This window comes from Narcine bancroftii, chromosome 6 (assembly GCF_036971445.1).
Source record: "Narcine bancroftii isolate sNarBan1 chromosome 6, sNarBan1.hap1, whole genome shotgun sequence".
NCBI classification, from domain to species: domain Eukaryota; kingdom Metazoa; phylum Chordata; class Chondrichthyes; order Torpediniformes; family Narcinidae; genus Narcine; species Narcine bancroftii.
This window is the reverse complement of record NC_091474.1, coordinates 10084062-10106241: the sequence shown is the minus strand read 5'-3', so window position 1 is coordinate 10106241 and position 22180 is coordinate 10084062. Positions and strand designations below refer to the sequence as shown.

General features: G+C 38.2%; 1 protein-coding gene across 7 annotated transcripts in view; it reads left to right on the top strand.

Annotated features, from left to right (window-relative positions):
• myt1b (myelin transcription factor 1b) overlaps nt 1-22180 on the top strand; it is a 127778-nt gene that overhangs the window by 8860 nt on the left and 96738 nt on the right. For 5 of the 7 annotated variants that reach the window (XM_069883904.1, XM_069883907.1, XM_069883906.1 and 2 more), the window contains exons 4-5: nt 3022-3164; nt 6124-6227. The gene's annotated coding sequence lies outside the window, so the exon portion shown is untranslated. Of the gene's footprint in view, nt 1-3021; nt 3165-6123; nt 6228-22180 lie in introns of those variants that run through there. The other 2 variants (XM_069883902.1, XM_069883908.1) reach the window with 2 other exon arrangements.

The window sequence follows — 22180 nt, the reverse complement described above, 5'->3', positions numbered from 1 at the left end:
GTCATTCACTATAATCTAGAAAAACAGAGAAGCACAAAAACTGCAGATGCTGCAATCTTGAGAAAACAACAAGAAGCTGTAAGGACTCAACAGGTTAGGTAGCATCCATGAATAGAAATGGTTAGACACGTTTTTGAATAAAGACAATGAAGACTAAAGTGGGAAAGGCTAATATCAAGTATTTCAAAAGGAGGGAAGAGGGTGTTGGTGGGGAAAATACAGGGATGGGGCTAAGAGGAAGTAGGGTGTAATTGGGTGAATTTGACTTTCTTATGAAAATACTGCCTCAAAATTAAAGAATTATTGCAGCTCTGGGGAGACAAGTTGGTAATGTGTAATGCAATGCAAATTTGAAATTAAGTGGTAGTTCTACAGAATCTTACAAAGATTGAAGGTAGCCAACTGACTCGTTCAAATTATTATCCACTATACCACTAATTTTTGGTGTTATCCACAAACTTACTAACCATGCTGACTGCATTGTTAACCGAGTCATTAATATAACTAACAATTGGGCCCAACACCAATTTCTGCTTCAGAGGCCTCCAGTCTGAGTCAGAACTCTCTACTATCACCCTCTGTCTCCTACCATCAAACCACTTTTGTATTCAATTGGCAGCTCACCTTGGATCCCATGTGATCTGATCTTTCAAGCTATCTTTCGGGAAGTACCTTGTCAGGGGCTTTGTGAAAGTCTGTATAAATAATGTCAGTTACCCTGATCTCAAAAATCTTCTTGATCACCTTTTTTTAAAAAAAAGCTCAATAAAGTTAGAGACCTGATTTCCCACACCCAAAGCTAGACTGACAATTCTGAATCATTCCTTGCTCCGAATCCCCTCGAGGACACCTATTGTCAATGTTAAACTCACTGGCCTGTAGTTCCCTGGATTATCTTTACAGCCTTTTATAAAATAAAGATACATCAGCCAACTGCCAATCTTCTGCTCTTCACCGTGCTTTTTATGGAATTCCCCGCCCCTTAAACTTCAAAGTTCAAGTTTATTGTCAGGGTTTCTAAAATTATTTTTTCTGCGGGTCAGGCAGAATTTCTAATTACCGGTGATTGTCAACTGATCTCAAAGAAAGAAAGAACTGTAACCTTCCCCTCCTTCTATCAGAGAACTTTCTTACCCCTCTGCCCTCTCTCCCTGTCATTTTTCAGCTTCTTTCCCTTCTTCCCCTTGTCACCTATATCCACCTGTTATCTTTTAATTCTGACACTGCCTTATTTTCTGCGCTCCTGAAAAAGGGTTCCAGCCCAAAATGTTGACTGGCTTTTGCTTCGATGTTGCATGTCCTGCTGTTTCTCAAGCACTTTTGTTTTCTGTACTGGACCCCAGCATCTGGAGATTTCATATTTACTTTCGCCTTGATTATTCAATTTTCCCTTTAGAATAAAGCATGACTGGGAGAATTGGCAAAGAGCATTCAAGGCATGGCAAGCTGTTGAAAGGGAAGGAGCATGGGAAATTGTACTTTCAACATGAAATAACATACCTCAGGTTTGATTTTGGAATCCTCCATGCTTCTTGAAATTGAACTCATGGTGTCTGGCTTCCCAGCATATCATGTATTATATTTTTCAAGTGAACAGAGAAGTAGAGATAAAGACCATTATGTTCAATAGTTTCTGCTCCACTGCAAAACACAGCTCTTATGACTGGTCCAGTTATACTAAACATCCATCTTCCTTGTGGGTTTTTGATAGATTCCATTGCTTTTGACGTATCTTGAGAAAACAGGAAATCATTCCTTCTTTCCACTTTCTGCTACCAAGGATTCCAATGAAGTGAGCTTGGCATCTGCTATCTCTTGATGTTATCATTTGGAGTTTTTCAAGTTGTGTTCATGTCTGTTAGTATCTCCTGAAGCCACAATGCACCTGCTGTTTCAAGAAGTGCAGACATGAATTGGAAGCTTGCTTCAGCTAGTACTACTCACTTTTGACATTGAATTCCTGCTGGTGTAAAAGCAAAGTTAATGCTGGCTGGACACAGAATTTATTCAAATAACCAGGCAGCGTGAAATTGCCGTACTGTCTGCATTGCAATCAAAGGAAATGGCTGTTTTCAGGGCTTTCCCATTTAGTTCTTCCTTTGTTAAAATGTCTTTCTGGTATTTTGTATCTCAAAACAGTGTACAAGTAGTATTCTGTTAGTTTTCTGTTTGAAAAAACACTTGGGCAGAAGTTTTTCAATGCATTGGATCAGTAGTTTGTGGGGGTTCATGCCTGATTCATGTCATGGAAAAGCTATTTTCTAACTCACATCATGTTTAATGTATTGTGCGCATTATAATTGCAAATCCTCATCCCTGAATTCAATATATATATATATATATATATAAATAACTGAGAAGGGCAACCGTATCACTGTGATTCCTGTCACTAAAAGTGCCCTGTGAATTTGAATTGGTTGAGTTTACTCAGTACAGGTGTTTCATGAAATACAGCAACTATACCTCTCTGATGACCAGTATGAAGAACTCCCAGACCCTTTGCTGGTTATCCAGGCACTATGTTAGGTAGGGAGAGGGCTTTGAGCAAACATTGAACTAAGAGCAACAATCTTCACAAACTGCCTAGTTAGCTTATAACAACAAGTGATTGGCATCACTCAAACATGTTCCTTGACTGCTGTGTATAATCAAACATGTGCTTGGAGCACCACAATTATGTTTGCAGAGGTGCATCATGCTTGGTGGACCGACACTTCCAAAAATTCTATGCTTATGACCAACTGGGTTTTATGTTAGACTTCATCCCAAACATATAAAAATAGATTTCTAGCACTGAATCACCAGAAATCAATGTTTGTAAATATTTTTGACAATGGTTGTATTTAGATCTCCTCCCCCTTAAAGTCATTTCCCCCAATGATATCTATAAAAATAACTATCAGGGTACAGAATGTATGATGGAATATAGGCACTTTGATTAAACTCAACCTGCCAAAATAAAATGGTGATCATTGTCCACATCTTCAATTGAAATAATGTTCTATGTTCTGTGTGGTACAGGTCAACATGAAGAATGTTGAAAAATTTGTCATGGTAATCTTTTCAATATCCAATGAAAGCTGGATTCAGAAATCAACAATTTATGAAAAAGTGAAGGAATTAGAGAGGACCAAGAACAATATTGTTATTGAATAGGAATAAAGGTAAGTTCAAGATTTAGGCAGCAAATTAGATTTTGCTTCCAGCAGTACAAAGCTGCACTTTTACATTTTGATGTGATGTTTGATTCACAGTGTTTCATTTCTTTAGTTTTGATTGTTGATCTATCCTTGTTTCCTGTTGCAAATAATTGATAGATAGCTTTGTAATTTTATGCGTGCAGCAGTAGTAAATGCCAGTGTAACTTTAGTGTCATATCATAGTAACTTTAAAGACAATGAAGAATTTAGATTTGTAATTATTTGTGGAAGTTGAAGGTATTCACCAATAAATAAATTTGTACAAGGAAGCTTGTTTAGTTCAGAATGATTTCAGATCATTTATCTGCAATAGATTATTTTTGAAACTCGAAATATTGTGAACCAGTGTTTGACATATAACCACCTTGCAGTGTGGTTATATTTTAGAGGTGTTCTTCTTGCAATTGGTTAAATGTTTATGCTTTTTTTCAAATTGAGGAGTACATTTTTCAATTAAACACTTACTAGTTTGCCCACTGTATTTTACCACTCTGCAATGTATTCTTCAGACTGAAACTCATCACTTGCCACAAGACTGCAATATGGTATGCTGCACTGTTCCACAATTGTAAATCCATGGGATTACATCTTCACCCTTTTAAAGAACTGTAAGATCAGCCAGTGTATACCATTAACAAGGCATGTCAAAAGGACCTGTTAATACATTGTCTTCAGAGCTCATTTGTCTGATTCGGTCTGCATACATAATTTTGCACAAAATAGGATTGGACAGTTCTTTTAAATGAACCACTTGACCATATTTTGAATCATGAAAACAGTTCTTTCTTGTATTGATTATAGCAATGTTATTTTATCTTTTATACATTGTTTCCTATGATTCTAATTATTAATCAGATGAGATGCCCTAAGATACGCTGTAAGAAATTTCCCTGCGAGATACTACTACTAATGCGAATGTCTGAAATAATTTTCTAGTTTTTTTTCATTGTTTTGTTAATCCATTGAATTAAACATCTCAGTAAATTGGTGATTGATGGTATTTCCAATTGATGAATTATTCTTTGATACATTCATAGCTCACAAAATAATTTAGTGACCATGGCATTATGTATGAATCAAAATTCTGGGGATGCTATAAAATTTGCCTGCCTGCTGAGTATTTCCAGTGTATTCTTGATGCTATTCCATTTTAAAAAGCATAATTTCACTGCAGCAGAAATGACAAACACCATTGATCTTAAATACGTCATTTTCTTTTAACCAAAAGCACATTGTTGAGCATGAAGACATAGTCGTAATTTTTGATTGGAGTCAAATCTTCAACAATTAACACGTTAATATAGTAGTAATGATATAAATGTGCTGTTATCACAAAGAAGACAATAATCCCATCTTGTTGGCAGTGGTTCAGAAAGATAGCGATTTTTAAAAAGTTAGAGAATGAAGTGTATAGCATGACATCGTCTCTTGAAATATGTCTCGACGAAGAGAAAAAAACTATCTAGCTCTTTAATAGGGTTCAGAATTAACAGTCGTCTGTCACACAGAAATTGGCAATGGACCAGTGATAGTGGGAGTGGAACTGGAACTGACCCACTGGATCATTTAATACATTCTAATGCTGATCCACTTTCACTGTACTAGGCTTGTGTGTACACAAGAAGCCCCTTGTACAGACTTTTAAGAAGTAATTTCAGTATCAGTGCTTTAAAAGGTGAGTAGCTTTTAATTTTTAAATTGTCAGTTGATTTGATTTTTCGTTTGAACCAGCAGCTTTTGTGAGGGGTAGTCCATGATCCTAAGGTTCCAATAGTGTGACTTGCATTCACAGAATCCACTGAGAAATTGTAAAAGTAAATGTTAACTGAAGCTGGCATGTATTGCCATGTTAAATATAAACTATATCCAAACTATTATTTTCAGTATGACAAAACATTCAGGAAATATAGTTATATAACTTTTACTTTTTGCTTTTGTTCCCCACCGTCCTGTTTAAAAGGCAGCTCAGACATTTGCAGCATAATATTGGTCACAATTATTTTCAAACAATGAAAAAGTGAACTGTGAGTAAATGTCATGAGCTTTGTAATGGTTGATTGGGTGTTAGGTGGCAGGAGTGATGGCAGGTAGGGTTTAATAGTGAGCAGGATTAATTAGAGACCAGTTTTCCCTACAAACCATAAGTTGAATTAAATTGGTAAGTCTTTTTACCATGGTCCATTTTAGGACAGTTTTATAATATTCAAATCATGACGTTTTCTTGCAGTTAGTTTTGAAATCAGTGATATTTTTGGATATTATTTAAAAAAAAAAAGGAGCTAAACATACTGCCTTACAGCATCAACAAAGCAAACAGAATGCTGAGCTGTGTGGTCAGATCAGTGGAATATAAAGCTGAGGATGTCATGCTGAGACTCTATAGAGCTCTGTCAGGCTGAACTTTAAATGGTGCGCTCAATACTTGTGACTGAAAGAGATAGCAAGACTGAGCCTCAGGACCAGACAAATGATGAAAGGTTAGATAAACTTGATTACTTTAGCATAAATAGAGTTTGATCAGAAGATTATGAGAGGCACATGGTGAAATAATAACCTGGAAGACTGAACGATGATCTAGAATAATATTTAAAGCATAATTATTGTGTGAAATTATTTTTATCGGTGCACTTTCAGGAAGATAGAAGAATATACAAGGTAAGATCATATGCAAGCTTTCATGCAGTCAGTGGCTTCATTATTATGAGCCTTGATTGATCAGACAATCAGATGATGATTGGACAGTGAAGGAAAATAACTATTCAAGGAATGATGAGGCTTATCTGGGAGGCGTCAATGACAAAATAGGGAATATTGAATCAAAGCTTGTACAGACATATTCCTTCATACTTTTGTGATTTACATTAAAAACTGTTGTTATTGTGCTGGAACTAGTACAAAGATTAAAATGAAAGAAATATTGCAGGCCATCTTCTTAAAAACTAACTCGCTGATGATTTGAGCAATTGAAGATTGAATGGGCGAATTCAGCAGTTCTGAAAGGGACCACATAAGTCAAGCCATCCCCAGGTAAATAATTCTGCATTTAATGTATTCATCTGACATATGCTGTGAGACAGATATGTCAGTAACAAACTTCTATTGGACTTTAGATGGAGTTAGTTGGTGGAACCTAGCACTTGGTTCCTCTGCACTGGGAATGTTAAGAAAGGGAATGACATTGAAATGTTTAAAGAATAATATCCAGCACAAACTTCTCATTTAACTATGCTTTTCACAAAGCCAGAATTTATAAACATCTTGTAACCAAAAATATGCAAAAAAATGTTTGGAATATATGTAAAAAAAAATTGAAGGAAAATAATTTTTTCCTGATCTGCAAGTGAAACATCAGAAAAAGTGTGAGCTACACATCTCCAGGCCCATTTCTTCATTATGCATGAAAGAGCAGCTCCTTGTATGTTCAGAGCCAATCTTTTACTTTTTCTGCGTGGACTAATTCCATAGTCGAACATTTCAAGCAGGGAAAGGCACGCAGGACTGGGAATTAAGAGCCCTGCATCCATTAAATTAAACAGATGGAAAATCACAGGCTGCAAGCAAGCTCTCTCTTAGCATCTGCTCCCCATGAACAGTAATCTCCAATTAGGAATCACCCCTCATTTCCCAAGTAAATATCTGGCACATTTTTAAATATTCCCCTCAGCACTTTTATTTGATCAGTGATGGTATTGTTTGCATTATCTAGCTGTTAATATTTCATTAAGGACATACTATAAAATGCTTTGCCCAGAAATTTATCTGCATTTTTTGACACTAAAACAACCTCAACACTTTTTAAAAAGAAAGGAATTTCTTAGTTGTGGTTCCAAAGCAGTGTTATAACCATATAACCATTTACGGAGCGGAAACAGGCCATGTTGGCCTTTCGAGTCCGCACTGGTTCACTGATTTTGTGCGCCCTCTAATGGTCCCGTTCTTCTTCTTCTTAACCAGGGTCTCAATATCTCTTGAAAACCAAGGTTCCGTACACCTTCTGTACATCTTACCTGTAATTCAGATCCTTTATATAAAAATGTTAGACAGAGTTTAATTAAACAGGTCTTAGATAACTTGCAGAAGCTGAAATGCATGTTTATAAACATTCATGTCATTCATTTGGGAGTACGTTCAAACCCCAAGACTAATGTACTTCAATCTTCACAGCATCTTCTCCTTTTGCCACATTGCATATTCACAAAATTATTATTATTGGCTAGGTTTGTCATTTTCTGCAGCCTTCTACATGCATCTTGCCTCTGTCATTTCTCCTGAGCAGCTCCAAGTGATGCTCTTGGTGCAATAAAGTGAACATCAATTGGCTTCATATGGTGGACTCCCTCATGTAAAACCATTCTGTTTCAGAAACAGTGGTTGTCAGGTATGATATTTCCTGGATTTGTAGCCCCTTTCTTCATAGCTGTAATCTCAGGAAGTACCTCATAAAGAGTCACTCCACAACATGACCAATACTCCTTCAGATACCGATGAGTGTTGACTTGGAATGAGAACATGCTACAATGATGAAAGACAAAGCTTTCTCAAGGGAAGAACCTGGAAGGACACTGCAATCAGCTGCAGCTTCCTTGCGTAAAAGGCTCTTAGAGCAGAAGTTGTTGTTGGGAGCACAAGTGCTCTTGATGAATGCTTGCAGTTTTGGTGCAAAAATCGTATTTATTCAAAATGGATTATTTTTTTAAACTGAAGAGATACAGCATTCCCTGAAGGTAGAAACTCACGTGAATAGGGTGGTGAAGAAGGCTTTTAGTATGCTGGCCTTTATCAATCATTGCATGGAATATAGGAGTTGGGAGGTGATGTTGAGATTGTATAAGACGTTGGTGCGGCCTCATTTGGAGTTCTGGTAATGTGCAGTTCTGGTCGCCTAATTATAGGAAGGATATAAACAGAGTGGAGAGAGTGCAGAGAAGGTTTACCAGAATGTTACCTGGGTTTAAGCATCTAGAGTATAGGGAGAGATTGGACAGATTAGGTCTTTATTCTTTGGAGCGTAGAAGGTTGAGAGGGGATTTGATAGAAGTATTTAAGATTATGAAAGAGATAGACAGAGTGGATGTGGATAGACTATTTCCATTAAGAGGAGGAAAGATTAAAACAAGAGGACATGAGTTAAGAATTAAGGGGCAGAGGTTTAGAGGTAACATGAGGGGGAACTTCTTTACTCAGAGAGTGGTAGCCGTGTGGAATGAGCTTCCGGGAGAAATAGTGGCGGCGGAGTCAATTGTATTATTTAAGAAAAGGTTGGACAGGTATATGGATGAGAAGAAGATGGAGGGTTATGGGCATTGTGCAGGGAGGTGGGACTAGAAAGGGGTGTTTGGTTCAGTGCGGACTAGAAGGGCCTAATGGCCTGTTTCCGTGCTGTAATTGTTATGTTATTATGTTATGTTATGTAATGCACCCTTCCTTCTCATAAGCCTGTGCCACCCAAATACATCCATGTGATCAATTAACCAACTAACCTCGTATGTCTTTGGAATGTTGTAAAAAAACCGAGCATCTGGAGGAAACTCGTGGACACAAGGAAAATGTACAAACTACAGAAATGAAAGGGTCATCACTTTATCAGTAGAGCTTTTCTCAACCTTTGCATTGTGGCAGTGGGCAGCAAAGTATGGTGTAGCATATCTCATTTTTATTAGCAGCATTTGCCAGCAAACCAAGATAACCAAGGTAACTCTGGGCTCCGCTCTTAATTTAAACCCTGTCTCAAGATTCTTTCAAGCTGACTTCCCTGAGAGGGCACATGCATACGTTCAGACACTTCTCTGACATCTTCCTGCCTTGGGTACCACGCCGTCTATTGCATCTTTCTCTAAATGCATTACCCACTTCTGATCTAATAAAAATAAAAGCATTTACCCTTATCCAAGTATTCTTCTGGAATTTCTGGCTATTTAACCATGAAAGAGAATCTGATTTGATGGCAGCTGGGATCCTGGTGCGTCTCAGTTGAGATTTTTTAAATAATTGTCTATTGTTTCTGCATGTATGTGAGGGAGAGAAGTTTCACATTTGTGGCCCGAAATGTGAAGTTAATAAAACATCGAACGCAAGTTTTATCAGGTAAACTTCTCAGTGTCTTTATTTTCCAGTTTCCTTTGTTCTCCTGCTTGTGCTCTTATCTCTCTCTCATACCACGTGACTTCCGGTACATCTCATACATATTCATTATCATGACAAGAAATGTCTCTTTTTTTTTAAAAAATGCTCAGAGTGGATATTTTGCATTGTAAAAATCTATCTTCTCTGTGAAAGAACAGCACCAATTGTGACTCAGACCAATGTGAGTTAACACTTGTTGAAGTGAATTTGGGATATTACACTACTGTTGACATCATTTTATAAGTGGAATATGAAACCCTCAATGCTGATGTGCATTTATTTTTTTGTACCAAATAGATTTTCCCAGTTTAGTTCAATTTTGTCACATGTACTGAGAAAGTTTGTGTGCGAGCAGTACAATCCAATGAAACAGCTTGTCCTCGGGCCAGTGCACTGACACACAGTTCACCCTCCATACAAGCAAGATATATAAATAGTGATCAAAATATATGCGTGTGTGATATATTTCTCGGATTGTTCAACAGTCTTACTGAATGTGGGAAGAAGCTGTTTCCTAGCCTGGTAGTCCTACTTTGAAGGTAGTGTCTCACCCAGTGGACTGGGTGGGAAGGGTCCTCCTGTTGTGTGGTCAAAGATATCATGGAAGAAAACAAAGCAGCTGCTTATCTATTGGAACATTCAAGCAGGAATGGACAATAGAGTGAACCTTTTAATGTTGAAGTCCTGTGAGAAGCCCCAGTATGAGTCAATTAAAATGTATATACAATCTTATTACACATTTGGATATTGTCAGTACTGATTCTTTATGATCACTTTTCAGAAATAAAGAAAATTGAATAAATAAACGTTTGTAAAAAGAAGAGAATAAAAGATGTAGGGGTCCCAGATTTACTTAACAGTTCTGTTCTGAGAACTCATGTGAACTGATTTTTCTTTAAGTGAGAATTGAACAATTTCTCCCAAATTGCAAAGGGAAACATTTTTCCTCGACAGGCCCTGGAGATTTGCAAAGATTTGGGGAAGGTTACCCTCAATTTAACTCTGAAATATGTTTGTCTGAATGCAGCCCAGTTGAGTGACGAGGAGCTAGTTGATCTGCTAATCAGCGAGGAAACTATTGGAAGCATTTTTTTAATTGTATGTAAATGAGAGGCAGCTAAGGATTTGTAATATTTGATCTTATCTGAAGGAGAGTTTGGAGAAGGCATCTTTCATTGGCGATCTCTTCATTGTTTCCTGGTGAAGTGGCTTGAGTGCTATGTATGAGAGCACAGTTTGGAAAAATTTGATTAAAGCTGACATCTTTTACTATTTCCTTCCATAACCCAGGGGCTCCCCTTTACAAATATTTCCCAACAAGAAAAGAAACAAAAATGAGAATCTAGCCTGTGGTCACATTATTTAATAATAGCTTTTCTTGGGCTTGGCTTCGCGGACAAAGTTTTATGGAGGGGTATGTTCACGTCTGCTGCAGGCTCGTTGGTGACTGACTATTATATAACTAACTATAGTTTGTCCAAATCCCACTTATCTTTGGGAAGAATAATGATTTTTAATGCTTTAGATGATATATAGCCCTGATCATTATTTGATAAGATCTAGATTCACATTATAAACAAACATTAGGAGAGTTTCCTGTGTTTTGGAACAAAAAATGTTTAACTCCATTAATATGAAATGCTCTGACTGAATTTACTATTAAAGTGTAGTATCTGCACATGTGACCAAACTCAAAAGGAGTTTTCAGAAGAATCACATATTCGTCCTGATGACTTTCCTGTCAGCGTCAAAGTTATCTTCTAAATTGAACCAAAGAAGCTGTGATACAAATCCTGAAGACCAAGATTCTGGATCATTATTCTTATGGTTCAGATTTAATCGTAAAGATGTGGTATAAGCATAATTCTATATATAATTGCATGGAATCTCCTCCTTTTCCTTTGGCTTGGCTTCGCGGACGAAGATTTATGGAGGGGGTAAATATAATTGCATGGAATCTACATCACAGGGAATCCACCCAAGCCAATTGGTCTGTTGCAGTATTTATACTGCCCACAAACCTCCTGTCCTTTCATCATGTAACCCTATCAGCATTTATTTGTTTTCCATTCATTATTCTTCTTTGGCTTGGCTTCGCGGACGAAGATTTATGGAGGGGGTAAATGTCCACGTCAGCTGCAGGCTCGTTGGTGGCTGACAAGTCCGATGCAGGACAGGCAGCGGTTGCAGGGGAAAATTGGTGGGTTGGGTGTTGGGTTTTTCCTCCTTTGCCTTTTGTCAGTGAGGTGGGCTCTGCGGTCTTCTTCAAAGGAGGTTGCTGCCCGCCAAACTCATTAATTTACAGTGATTTTTATACATTATTCAGCCAAGTAACTTGTGTTGTTATGGTATTGCAGACTTATCAAGTCACCTTAAGAAATTGTGATGCCTGTGCTTTAGTTCAAAGTTAGTCATTTTGTGGATCTTTGTCCTGGCACAGAATGAAATCAATAAGCTCTTTTTTTTTTAAGATATTTGAAATGTACAAATATTAAGACATCAGTTAATTTGTTTGGTCTTTCCTGGAGTCCGGAGGTAGTGAACCTTGATTCTATTGAGTATTATAATAGAAGAGATTATCATTGTGACTTCAAAACAGTACTTCAGTAGCAGGAATGTGGTTTGAGGTATCTTGAGGAAAATGTTATAGAAATCCAACTTTTCCATTATTGCCAGATTGAGGGGACATCCAAAAGACAACATACTTTGGAGTTACTTTTGACATTTTTGCTAAGTTAGCATTTTTGTCTTTGCTTATTATTTTATACAACTGTCATTAGTCACTTCACATCCTCAGGGAAAAAAATATCTATAATTGATGCAAACAAGGAAGGAAATCTTGGAAAATCTTGTAACAGAAGATGACTGGTGGGGTTGAATGTTCTGAAGATTTCTCTTTGAATTAGTCACTTTATCTTTTTGAACAGTCTGAGAGAAGACAATTAGAAATAAAAGACTATTTTTTTCCTCCTTAACACCACTTTGGCTTTGTGGACATCACTATCAGGAATTTTTTTAAAGTATAGCCAATTGGCCCAGTAATACTTTTAAGAACAGAAAATCTACCATACTTGCATTTTATATACTAAATGCATTCCTAATACCACATTAGGATGATTGGTCCTTAACTAAAGGTAACCTTTTAAACCACTTGGCTGTATCAAACCTGGTAACCATGAATGGGTATTAAATATCAATCTTACCACATTGATCTCATCCTAAAATTTAAAATAAAGCCTCTGAAATAATAAGGTAATGCTGGCTTTAATATTCTTTCTTCTTTGGCTTGGCTTCGCGGACGAAGATTTATGGAGGGGTACGTCCACGTCTGCTGCAGGCTCGTTGGTGACTGATAAGTCCGATGCGGGACAGGCAGGCACGGATGCAGCGGTTGCAAGGGAAAATTGGTTGGTTGGGATTGGGTGTTGGGTTTTTCCTCCTTTGTCTTTCGTCAGTGAGGTGGGCTCTGCAGTCTTCTTCAAAGGCCCGCCAAACTGTGAGGCGCCAAGATGCACAGTTGGAGGTGAGATCAGCCCACTGGCGGTGGTCAATGTGGCAGGCACCAAGAGATTTCTTTAAGCAGTCCTCGTACCACTTCTTTGGTGCACCTCTGTCTCAGTGGCCAGTGAAGAGCTCGCCATAGAACACGATCTTGGGAAGGCGATGGTCCTCCGTTCTGGAGACGTGACCTACCCAGCGCAGTTGGATCTTCAGCAGCATGGATTCAATGCTTGCAGACTCTGCCAGCTCGAGTACTTCGATGTTGGTAATGAAGTCATTCCAATGAATGTTGGGGATGGAGCGGAGACAGCGCTGATAGAAGCGTTCTAGGAGCCGTAGGTGATGCCGGTAGAGGATCCATGATTCGGAGCCGAACAGGAGCATGGGTATGACAACGGCTCTGTACATGTTGTTCTTTGTGTGTTTCTTCAGGTGGTTGTTTTTCCAGACTCTTTTGTGTAGTCTTCCAAAGGCACTATTTGCCTTGGCGAGTCTGTTGTCTATCTCTTTGTCGATCCTTGCATCAGATGAAATGGTGCAGCCGAGGTAGGTAAACTGGTTGACCGTTTTGAGTTCTGTGTGCCCGATGGAGATGTGGGGGGGCTGGTGGTCATGGTGGGGAGCTGGCTGATGGAGGACCTCAGTTTTCTTTAGGCTGACTTCCAGGCCAAACATTTTGGCAGTTTCCGCAAAACAGGACATCATGTGCTGGAGAGCTGGCTCTGAAAGAAGCGATCTGCCCACCAGGCTCACCTTGCAAAGCCTTCCTGGCCAGAGAAAAAAACGAGCCTTCCGTCTCACATGCAGCCATCTTCAGCACAAACTCCGGGAGATCCAAAATGAGTGGCGGACTAGCCTCGCCAAACGAACCCAGCTTAGCACCAACATTTGTGACTTCAGGGGTTTTTATGAGATACTAAAGGCGGTGTACGGCCCCTCACCCCAAGTCCAAAGCCCTCTGCGCAGATCAGACGGCAAAGTCCTCTTCAGCGACAAGATCTCCATTCTCAATCGAGGGTCAGAACACTTCCAATCTCTTTTCAGTGCCAACCGCATCGATGGTCAGAACACTTCCAATCTCTTTTCAGTGCCAACCGCTCAGCCCAAGAATCCGCTCTGCTCCAGCTTCCTCAACAACCCTTGAGTCTAGAGCTGGATGAGGTCCTTACTCGGGAAGAGACATATAATGCAATTGAACAACTGAAAAGTGGCAAAGCAGCAGGTATGGATGGAATCCCCCCAGAGGTCTGGAAGGCTTGTGGCAAAGCTCTGCATACCAAACTGCATGAGTTTTTCATGCTCTGCTGGGACCAAGGAAAGCTGCCTCAGGACCTTCGTGATGCCATCATCATCACCCTGTACAAAAACAAAAGCGAGAAATCAGACTGCTCAAACTACAGGGGAATCACGCTGCTCTCCATTGCAGGCAAAATCTTCGCTAGGATTCACCAAAATCTTCTTGGCTTTATTGTAATGTTGAACTAAAAACCCAGGAGCTCGTTTTTTTTTACAAATGTAATCTTTAATCCTTGGCAATATCTTAAGAGTCTTAAAGTGGGAAAACTTGGTCCTTATGGTTAAAGTATGTTATTTGCTTTATCTGTGGCAATTTCATTGACAAAATCTATTTATTTTTAAAATCTGGTCTGAAAATATACTCTTAAGTGTGATGTTCTGGGGCTTATGGGTATGCAGAACCATGTGAAGCAATAATTGACTATTGCCGCCTTTAACTTTTCTCAGTCTTCATTCATTAGTTGAAAATGAAAGGTTTTTTCATGCTGTAAAATGTATATTAGCCAAGTGATCATATCACCAATGTGGTGCATAAATCATAATCCATATTTTCTGAGATGCCCAGCAAACTGTATTACTGGATGATTTTCTGCCTGCCTTTGATGTTATTTGAAAACAGTGATTGATCTTATGCTCTGGGTCATTCCTCCTAAGCTTTCCTGTATTCTAGCATTAAAAGAATTTTTGTTCTTGAAACAAAAAATTTGAAATAACTCGTATTCAAAAGGCTAATATTTGCATTAGAACTTGCAGGTAGTGTGCAGGCTCATGTTCTTGACAGAATTTTTCCATGATTTTCAAAACTCCAGCAACTATTTTGATCTAGCATTAATTAGCTTTTCTGCTGTTTTAGTGTGCAGCTAACATTGGACAGCTGCAAAATTATGATACGTCCCCTCCTTTGTGGCTCTATGTTCCTTTTTGCTGACGATACCACAGTAGTGGGCTGTATTAAAGGAAGGGGATGAACCAGTCTACAGGATGGAGATTGAAAATTTGGATGAATAGTGCAACAACAACAACCTTGCACACAATGTCACCCAAACTGGAGAGCTGATTGTTGACTTCAGGAAAGGAAAGCCAGAGGTTTACAATCCAATGATCATTGAGGGATCAGAGATGGAAAGGGTGAGCAAATTTAAGTTCTTGGGAGTCACTATCTCATGGGATCTTTCCTGGATCCAACACACCAATGGCATTATGAAGAAAGCATGTCAGCACCTCTACTTCCTCAGAAGTTTGCGGATGTTTGGTATGACATCTGAAACCCTGGCAAATTTCTACAGAGGTGTGGTGGAAAGTGTGCTGACCATCTGCATCATAGTCTTCTATGGGAACATCAATACCCCGTTCATAAAGCCCACCAAAAGGTAGTGGACACAGCCCAGGACATTGCAGGAGAAACCCTCCCCACCATTGAGTACATCTACAGAGAACGCTGCTGTCAGAGAGCAGCAGCAATCATCAAAGACTCACACCACCCAGCACATGCTCTGTTCTCACTGTTGTCATCAGGTATATGTGCCACAAGACTCACACCCTGAAGTTCAGGAACAGCTGCTACCCCTCCACCATCAGACTCCTCAACAAAAAACTCAATCAGTGACTCATTTATGGACTCGTGCACTTAATTGATTGATTTTCTTTGTTCTCTCTGTATTGCAGAGTTAGTTTGTTTACATTTGTTATCTGTTCACAGTTCTTTTAATTTTTTACTTGTTTAAGCTGTGAGCAGTTTATTTTTTGCACTACCAATTTGGGGTAATTCTGTTGCACCCACAAGTACATTGACAATAAATCTGAAATCGTTTTAATCCTATATAATCCTGAAACTAAAGACATTCCAAAACTGTTCATCCAAATATTGAATTACTGGCTCATGTTCCTTTCCAATGCTCCAATTCTTTAACTTCAACATCAGGTATGAGATGTTCTCATTTGTGTGTTCTTCATAGCCTTCCTGATTCCCAAATCCCATCTCATAGTATTCTTCAGTTCATCTTTCATCACTTTATAAACATAGGCTTCACCAAGGAGAGGTAACCAATCCTTTAACTCACTGCTACCTAAGTTTTAAATGTAAAATAAATTCTCCTTGACCTGATATTACCATAACCAGAAGACCATAGAGACAGGAGCAGAAAAAAGGCTATCCAGCTTTGGAGTCTGTCCTACCACTTAATCATGAGCTGATCTATTTTCTTTCTCAGCTCCACTGCCTGGCCTTCTCCAAATAACCTTTGATGCCCTGGCTAATCGTGAAACTTATCAATCTCTGTTTTAAATATATGCAGTGACCTGGCCTCTGCAACAGCCTGTGGCAACAAATTCTAGAGAATTACCAGCCCCACGTTCAGTTCTGTGGATGCCTTTAAACCCTGGAGCTGTGCCCTCTTGTCCTAGACTCTCCTACCATGGGAATCAACCTTTGTACATGTACTCTGTACATGCCTTTCAACATTCAAAATGTTTCAATGAGATGCCACCTCATTCTCCTAAGTTCCAATGTGTACAAGGCAAGATGTTTCAAAAGCTCCTCATGTGATAATCCTTCCATTCCCAGAATCATCCTTGAGAGCCTATATTCATTAATATCATTATAGATGTATTTCCTCAAGAACTGTTGTTCCTTCCTTCAAAAGCATCAGCCTCCATCCATTCTTTATTCACCCAAAAGCTCATCTTCCAAAACCTGCCATATGCCCTCTGTACACATAACCATAACATTACCTCAAAGCTTACCCTTTTCCTTCTCATTTTAACCAAAATAATATCAACTAAAGTATTGAGAGTCAACTTTTATTTATAACCTTGTACCCTTAGCTTTACAATTGCTACTGTTCTGCTTGTTCAACTTAAGGTTGTGGAGGTAAAGTTAATTCCCCTCTAATTTATCATCTGGTAAAGGACATTTATTTTTTTAAAGTGGCTTAGCAATTGGGGAAGTGGGGACAATGGGGATAGAAAACAAGCCTCCAGAAAGGTGAAATAAATTAATGACAGTTAGCCAACCCATCCTCATGACTGAGGCAGAACTGTCTAGGTCTGAGATCTAGAAATTTGTCATGGTTCATTTTCTGATGTTAAAACTGGGTTATCTAAATCTTTTAAGCTCTTGATAAAATATTACCCATTCAAAACAGTGTTGTTGAGCTCCTATATGTAACATTATTTGCATTAGGTATGATGGGTATGAATTTCTGACATTAGAAGACCATTTCCTCTCAGTGGTAGTTTTAGAAGGTCACACCACAAAATAACATCACTGCTCTAACTACTGGGGAATTTTGTCAAGGAATATTTGCTTGGTCAAATTGTAAGAGGGTCTCACTGGTGTCATTGTCAGTGAAAGAAGCCTTTGGGTGCCCAGCAAATTTGTTGGGAGCCAGGCTTTTAGTGGAAGACCTTACCCTGGATCAAACTCGAAGAATTAGCAAGGTGCAGGTGGCATGAGAGCTTGGGGAACCAGGTGTTCTTTTCAAATACTTTAAAAAAATAAATATGAATTAAGAATTGTACATCACGGGATATTTTGTAGGATATTTCCAAAAAATTGGATGAGATCAAAATAACAAATTGCCTGAATATGAAAAATATGCTTTAGTTTAGAAATGATTTTGAAGTGTAATCATGGTTGTGTTATAGGCAGCCATGATGGTATTTTTCTGCATGAGCACCTGCTTTGAAACTTAGTCTGTTAAATAGTGATAATCAAATGAACAATGCTAATTTACAAACAAAGTAATGATGGCCCAAATATGTGTATAATTTCAATCTGGGCTTTGCTTAAATTCAAAGCTCATTTATTATTACACCGATGAAGATCTGGTCTAAAGTTCCTTGAGCTTGATGGTCTCTGATCAAAAGCAAACAATTCCTTTCCCATGGGGAAGGAAATATCAGCCATTATTTTTAAAATATGGTATGGAAAACATTTTTGATAAATAGACATTGGTTTTAAAATTGTAGAAAAAAGCAAAAGTATTCTTGCTCATCCTCAGGATTTGGTTGCTGGCACATGAGATTTTTTTTGCACACTTCTCTTGAATCACTGAAGCCCATGCAATGGAATTGCTCCTACAGTGTTGCAACTAGAAGTGTTTAAGATTTTTACACAGAAAAAAGAAATATGTTCAAGTTTGAATGAACCTAGAAGGAACCTGTGATTTTGTTTTAAATAGTCATAATGTGTAAGTGAATATGCCGTAAGTGAATCTAATTAGACAGATGGAAAGTATTTCATCACTGTTCTGACTATAGCCTTTTAGATTACTTTTTTAGGTCATGGAAAATGAAATGCATTTGCTGAGAAAGAACCTATGTTGCAGATTTTGAAACCATACAAAGAGATATTGTCATTTCTGGCTCAAGGTGAATTAAAGTACATAATTCTTTATTATTTACTTGTTTTCTTTTGCTCTCAGTCACCTCCTTCTGTTATTTGTTTATTTGAAATTATATGTGGATGTGGTAGTACCACAGAACATTAATCTGGACATTTAAATATGGAACTTTTCAGCTCATTTCGCTGTAGATGGTTAGAGGCAGCCAGAATGTCCTTTTCTAAAATTCCCAAATGTGATAGATAAAAAGTAACATTTCTGGTAAATTTCTTGGCTTAAATCTAGCAGAGTAAATATCTTTATGTCAAGAATGAATGCTAATTGTGAGTAAATTTTTCAAATATTCATTGCCAATACATGATTCTGTCCTTGTCACACATAACATGCTGCAAATCTTTTCATGTCATGAATTTCTTTTACTTTTCCCGTGATCAGAGGTGTGCATAACAATGTCAGAAAGCATTGGGTGAGGTGAGAAAAGATTTTGGCTTCAAATTATCTTCAGAGAACAAAAAAAGTGTATTGTTCATTATTTGCTCATGCTGCGATATTTCAGGAATAATATACAGACCATCATTTATTGGCTCATTTTAAATCTCATTCCATATTTATTTATTGAGGCTGCAAGCAGCACTTTAAAAATGCATTAGTAGTTCCCTCAGAATACTTCAAAGGAATGAGGGGTATGGTCCAAATGCATTTACTTTACTTTGTGCTTTGAAATACAATGTTACTATGTACAAAATTCAGTGTGAGAAATGGAAAATTATTATCAGAAATGAGAGCTTGAAAACTAGGTGTTTTGGAGACATTTTCAGCTCATAGCCAGTAAGAATTCTATCTCCTAAATAAATACCCATGCACAGAACTGGCTGAATAATTGATGAGCTGGAAAAGCTGGGGTTTTTGCAGGAAGTGGAGATTTCAAGAACACTGGGCCCTTGTGTCACTGTCACAGCTGGCAGCTGTACGCTTTCTGAGGTATTTTCCTTGACTTTAAGTCCTTATACAAATTTACACATCCTCCTTACTGCTGGACAAAACATCACTTGAAATTTTAAACTATTCTTTCTATTTATCAATGCGAGATACATTGATTTAGTGGATTTATATCAGTTATTTTTGTGAGTGTCAAAACTGCTGTGAACAGCAACCTGTTTAAAGTTATTGTCAGAAGGTTAATAAAGAAAAGACTGTATGAGCATTCATATTATGTTGTGTGTGTATTAGTAGACAGGATAGACTAGTGGGAGAATTTAAATTCAGAGGGATGTGAAATGTGTTTTGGATTAATATGATACCATAGATAAATGCAATGAATTTACAAATGGAAGATGATGAAAACCTCTGCACAACTAGTAATAATACATTTGGTTTAATGTCAGTGGAATGTTATTATTTCTTAAAATAACTTTGTGGATAAAGTATGTGAACAAGTCACTGTTGGATTTCAAAAGTGAGGATCAAACTATATTGACTCTGTCGAGTAGCTTGCTGTACAGATGATCAACCAAAATTAACAGTCTGTTGGGTCTTTTGGGTGGAATTTTGTCCCAGGCCTTGATCTTTAAACATGCAGCACTGTTATAACTGTATATTTTACTCCACTTCAAAATTTTAGTTCTCTGGAATATCCAAATAAAAGTAGAAAGTGCAACAGCAGAGTTGCAATCATTAATGCATTAATATTCTTTGTGGGCTTTTTCAGGAACTTTCTTTGCTTGTGTCAGATCAGTTTGTGAATGTTCTGATTTATGCATCACCTCAGTTTTGAAAATCAGACTTTTCCACAGTGGTATGCAGTAAAGTAATGTTACCGTCTGAATCGTAGCAGAGTGGATAATTGCAATTCTGATCACAATGTAGGATTTGCACAGGTTCTTATGCTATTGTCTTCCTAAGTGAAGACTGACACACAATATCCATTTGCTCATTGAAATCACTGCGGGATCAATTTGGATCGTCGCAGACTGCACATGCTTGTATATTTGGTCACCAAAGTACTATATTTCTGTGAAGTGGCACATTTTAATGAGACACTCATATTTTGTACAAATGATCTGCAATTTTTTGCAGATTAAAGGGGTAAGCTGCTGAATCTTGAGTTTTCAATTAAGAAACAACTTCAGCTTTAAGGCTCTGTTTTTCCGGACATGTCGATTCCAAAAATGATCTCTTTCTGAGTTTCTGTAAATACAGTGTGGCCTGTGTGTGACCCTGTATCCAGCCCACAAACTAATCTACTAAGAAATATATATTTTCACAAGATCTCAAGAAAAAGGAACAGAAGTAGACCATTTGGCCCATCAAATCTTTTCCACAAATCCACCCTGGCTAAACTGATCTTGTATCTACTTCCAAGTTCCTGCCATTTCCCCCTATCCCTTGATACCTTGACTAATTAGAAACCTCTCAATTCCCCCCCCCCCCAAAACTCCCCCAACAATCTGGCTTCCACAGCTGTGTGTGGCAACAAATTCCACAAATCCACAGCCCTCTGGCTAAAGAAATTTCTCCTCATCTCTGTTTTAAATGGGTATCTTCTAATTCTAAAACCATGCCCTCTTGTCCTGGATTCACCCACTAAGGGAAACATCTTATTCACATCTACCCTGTCTAATCCTTTCAGTAATCAAAATGTTTCTATGAAATCTCTCATTCTTCTATACTCCAATGAATAGAATCCAAGAGCCGCTAAATGTTCCTCAAATGTTAGCTCTTCCATTTCTGGAATCATCCTGGTAAATCTTCTCTGTACTCTCTCCAAAATTATTATATCCTTTTTAAGATATGGAGCCAAAAACTGCACCTCCAAATGAGGTCTCACCAGTGCCCCATAGAGCCTCATCAACACCTCTTCACTCTTGTATACTATTCCCCATGAAACAAATGCCAACATACCATTTGCTTTCTTTACTGCCAATCCAACCTGGTGGTTAATTTTTAGGTTATCCTGCACAAGGACCCCCAAGTCCCTTTGCACTTTTGAATTTTCTCCCCATCCAAATAATAACTTGCCTGTTTATTTCCTCTTCAAAAATGTACAACTGTACATTTCTCAACATTGTAACTCACCTGCCATTTATTTGCCTACTCTCCTAAAATGTCCAAGTCTGCAACCTTTTGGTTTCTTCAACATTTCCCACTCCACCAGTTATCTTAGTGTCATCTGCAAACTTAGCTACAAAACCATTCAATCTGTAATCTAAATCATCAATGTATATTGTAAAAAGAAGCAGTCCCAACACCGACCCCTGCAGAACACCACTAGACCAGGATCCCTTTATTCCCACCCTTTGCTTTCTGCCTATCCAACCAACCTAATATCTTTTCTGCAATTCCATGGGCTCTCATCTTATTAAGCAGTCTCTTATGCAGCACCTTATCGAAAGCCTTTTGAAAATCCAAATACAGAACATACACAGCCTCTCCCTTGTCCATCCTACTTAAGATTTCCACAAAAAATTCAATTAGGTGGGTCAGGCAGGATCTTCCCTTCATGAAACCATCCTGGCTTAGTCCTATCATGCCATACACCTCAAGGTATTTCATAACCTCGTCCGTGAGGATCAACTCCAATAACTTTCCAATTACTGACGTCAAATTAATAGGCCTATAATTTCCTTTTTTCTGCCTCCCTCCTTTCTTAAACAGCAGAACTATATTTGCAACCTGCCAATCCTCTGTAACCATGCCAGAGTCTATTGATATCTGGAA